Source organism: Pteropus alecto, unplaced genomic scaffold, assembly GCF_000325575.1.
Source record: "Pteropus alecto unplaced genomic scaffold, ASM32557v1 scaffold68, whole genome shotgun sequence".
In the NCBI taxonomy this organism is placed as follows: domain Eukaryota; kingdom Metazoa; phylum Chordata; class Mammalia; order Chiroptera; family Pteropodidae; genus Pteropus; species Pteropus alecto.
In genome coordinates, this window is record NW_006441386.1 from 5,157,907 (window position 1) to 5,162,503 (window position 4,597).

Here is a 4,597-nt window from a genome sequence, read left to right on the forward strand (position 1 = left end):
TCCCCTCATGCCTCACCCCACCTCTCCACTGGGACCACCAGAGGCCAGCTCAGTGGGCAGTGTCCAGTCTTTATTTGGTTGCATCTTGCTACTAACTGCATTTGGCCCTGTGAACCATTCTCTTCTTCCTTGATCTCTATAGCTCCACGGTCTTTTGGATTCCCCTACTTCTCTCAGTCTCCTTGTCTGGGTCTTTCTTTCTCTCCTCTATCGATAATCTCTGTGGCTCATCCAGAGTGCCTAACATCCACAACCTTCTCCCTTTGGATGGCGTCATTCAGACCCATGGCTTTATTTCCATTTTTATTCTGTTAAGTCCCCAATTCTATTCACCAGCTACGCGTTCCTTTTCAGACCCATATGTCCAACATTTTGACTGACATTTCATCTGGAATGTCCTATAGACAGGCAACACCCACTCCAAGTGTCCAAAAACAAACTAGTCTCTCCTCCAAATAAGCTTATCCTCTGCTAAGCCTTCTTGCAGGAAATGACAGAGCTGATGGCCCTGGCCAGATCCCGCCAGAGCTCTCTTTGTCACACCAGCACCCTGTCACCCCAGCTCTCTCCACGGTGTCTGCCACATGCTCTTCTCTTCAGCCCCACACAGCCTTGGTACAAGACTTCTTTGCTGTTTGCTCAACCCCAAAGAGAGCTTCCTACGGATATCACTATCTCTCCCATTCTCTCCTCCCAGGTTGCCCCCATTCTGCTGCAGAGTTAGTCCTAAAACACAAATGTGATCGTGTTATTCTTCCTTTCAATATGTCTCAAGGTTCTCCATTTCCTTCAAGATGAGGCAAAAACGCCTCAGCTTAGCACACAGGTCCTACAGGACCCATCTTTGGCAATCGCTGGCCCCCAAACATTGTCATTCCAGCCAGATGGAACCACTACCTGTATTGCCACTAATATATTAAGCCATTTCTTTAATTCTTCACTTTTTTAAACTGAGACTCCACCATGTCCCAGGCACTTGGAACCTAGCTGACATTGCAGACAAGCTCCTTTCCCTCTTGGAACTAACAGACCAGCATAGAGATGCAGCTGAACAAAACGGAAAAAAATAAACAGTGAGGTAAACTACACTGGAGGTGCTGGGGAGCCAGCTGTGGAAACACATTAAGGGGCTCAAATCCATACTTGGTGTCTTCTAAATTGCTCTTCCTCTGAGACAAATGTCCTTCCTGCCCTCCTACACCAAACAGTACCTTTGAGTCCAGGACTCAATTCAAGGGCTGTTCTCCGTGGTTGACTCGGTCAGAGGCCTTTTCCTCTTGTACACTATTGTATTGTATCCTTAGAGAGCCCTCCTCTCTCTTGATTTATTCCACGGCCTCTGCACCTAGGTTTGCGATCAAGAAGTGTATCTTTCTCTTTTATGAATTCCTAGAATCTAACACAGAGCCCAGCACAAAGCAGGCACTTGATAAATATGTGCTGGAAAGTGAATAAATGAAGTGGCACAGAGTTCATTTTTTTCTCTTATCTAATGAGAGAGATGGCAGAGGATAATATTGAAACTGCTATTCCTCCCAGGAAGGTAGGTGCCAACACCTCAGAATTACTTGGGAAGTATCCTACAGCAGCTTCATTCCGGAAAGTCTCCTCTTGGAGTGAGAAAGAGCGAGGACCTCCATATCTGGAGTGTTTTGAAGGTGAGGGTCTGTGGAGAAAAGGTAGAGAGAAGGTCCATGAACTGTGAAACACTGGCCCCCAGCCCAAACTCATGTTTCCAGGGTGAGATGGATTTTGGAAGGAGCCCATGGAATCGAACTGAAAGGGCTGTGTCCAAGACGACGACCTCTGGGGACTGGGCCTAGAGCGCCTTCAAGCAAGCTGGGGACATGGGAGCGGCTGGCTCATTCTCAGAAATTCCTAGGGGTCTCTGTGGAGATTGGGATGTATCCAGCCTGAGAGAGTATCCAAGACAGAGTACCAACAGTGACATCGTGTGGCCATGAGAAGCAACAGCAGGCCCTAATCCGGTTCTGAATGTGGACGTGGTGTTAAACCCACTTCATCTTATACCGTAATGCTTGAAAAAGTCAAGATTGGGACAAGCTTCAAGAGAGAGAAACTAACTTTTTGAAAATAAGTCACGTTGGCTGTTAAACAATCACTTGGGAAGATAAGACCTAAGTCTTCACTTGCAGTTGGTGTTTGGGGGAACTATTCACGCTATTTAGCAAAGGGTAGAGCTGTGGGGCTGCAGGAGATGAACCTGGAAGGTAGCCAGGGCCAGCTGGCAAAGGCCAGTGGATGTCACTATGTGAAACAGTTAAGTTAAATTTTATTTTTGAATTTCAAACTTTGAAATAAATGCAGAGTTATTTTTTAGAAAGCTGCACCAATAGTACAAATAATTTCCATACATCCTTATCTGCCTTCCTCAAATGTTAACATCTTACAATTATCTAAATTAGGGAATCGAAATTGGCAAAATACTATGAGTTATCTACAGACATTATTCAAATGCCTCCAGTTATTGTACTAATGTTCCTTTTCTGGTCCAGGATCCTTTCCAGGATCCCATATTGCATTTAGTTGTTATGTCTCCTTCAGTCTCCTCCAACTCTCGGATAGTTCTCAGGCTTTGTCTTTCATGTTCTTGACATTTTTCATTGAGTATTGGCCAGTTATTTCATAGGATGTTTCCAAATTCAAATTTGTCTAAATTCAGTATCTTTGGGCAAGAAAACCATCAAAGTGATGCTGTGCCCTTCTCAGTACATCAGATCAGGATACGCTTGTATCGTTATGTGTCTCATCATCAGTGGCCTTACTTTTGGTCATTTGACAAAGTGGGACCTGAGGGCTTCCTCACTGTAAAGCAGCTGTTTCTTTCATTGTAATTAGTAAGCAGCTTGGAAGGAGATACTTTGAGATTATGTGAACATCCTGTTTCTTATCATACTTTTGCCTAATCATTTTACCATCCTTCAGTGATTTTTACCTGAAAAAGTTATTACTCTGGTGTTTGCCTAGTCCCATCACTCCTTCCATAGTCAACAATTAGAATCCTACTGTAAGGAAGCACTTTCCCTTCTCTTCAGAGTATTTATTTCGTTATTTACTTGTGTATGTCAGTATGGATACCTAGTATGGTATTGATTTTATTCTATGTATTATAATCAGTTACTGTCACTATTTTGTTTCTCCGCTTGTCTCAGATTTGGTCACTGGGAGCTCCTTCAAGCTGATTCTCATATCCTTTTAACGTGGCCCTGTCATTTTTTTAAAGCAATTTCTTACATGTTGGTACCAAGACATTCCAGGCTCATCTTGTGCTTTCCCTCTCCGCATTTGGAACCAGCCACTCGCTAATGCTTTTACATCCAGCAACGCAATCATCACAACGAGAGTGGAAGCACTCTGAAAACACACACTTGTCAGTGTCCTAATGGCTCCTTCCCTCTGCATCAGCGTAGAGCCCAGCGTTGGATACTTTCTTTGCTCAATAAATTACTGGTTATTGGGTGAAAGAAGATTTGCGGCATTTATTCATTGGTTCAGTAAGGATTCACCAAGCACTTAGCATATGCTAGACCCTGTGCTGGTTGTGGAAGATAGAGATTAACCAAGCCTGAATCTCCCTGCCAAGAGCTCGGGAGCACGGGGAGAAACAAGAAGGCGAGTATATTAGAGAACAACATGCTGCTGAGGCCAAGGCACCAGAGACAATGGATAGCCCATCTCAAAGGAGATCCAATGCATATGTAGATCTTACCAAAGAGCTCCCTAAATTTTATGAGTTTAACAATTCCTGAACCTTCCACCCATACCAAGGATTAAGAGTAGCGATTAGGGAAGATTTCTGATGACAGTTTCGAGAAAGCTGGCCTCCATCCCAACGCCAACCCTACTTCCCAGGGGAGGGGACACTGTCTCCTAACCCAAGCCTGGTGTCAAAGACTTCAAGGAAAAGAGACTACGCAAGGATTTTTAGAACCAGTTGTTGATGTGTTGTGAATCTCCCTCCACCCCCAACCCCATTACTTAGGGCGGGGACTGCAGGGTTCCTGTACCTCACCTTGAGCTTAGAGACAGGGGCTACAGAGCTTCAAGAAAAGCCCCCAGAGTACTTAATACATATCATCTAAATTGAAAGACATAAAGGACTGGTTTCCTATCTGAGAAATATAAAGGATGAGAGGTGGATTAGCTAGTAGTTGATCGACAAACCCTAGCCGAGCCGGTAGTATTCGGTTCTTTCTCTCTCGATGTGCTAGGACAAAGCATACATGTGTGTCTCCCATGGACCAGGTGTGGTTTTGGAACTTATCAAACAGGGCCACTTAGAGGGGCAATGGACTTGAGCAGAGAGAAGCTAGAGGCACCTGCTGGAAGTAGAAGGGCCAGATAAAGAGGAAGAGACAGACCCAAAGAAGATGCATCACTCCTATCAAGGGAATTACAGGTGAGAGTTCCTCAGAAATGGGGTGAAAAGAAAAAAACCCACAAAAGTTCCCCAAGAAAAAATCTCCTTAAACCCCTCAGGGGCAAAAAATGTGACATCATAGCCCTCAAGGACCAAGCACACAGGATGTGACTTCTCCCTTACCTCCTCTCCCTCCTCAGACCCCAACCCTGTAGG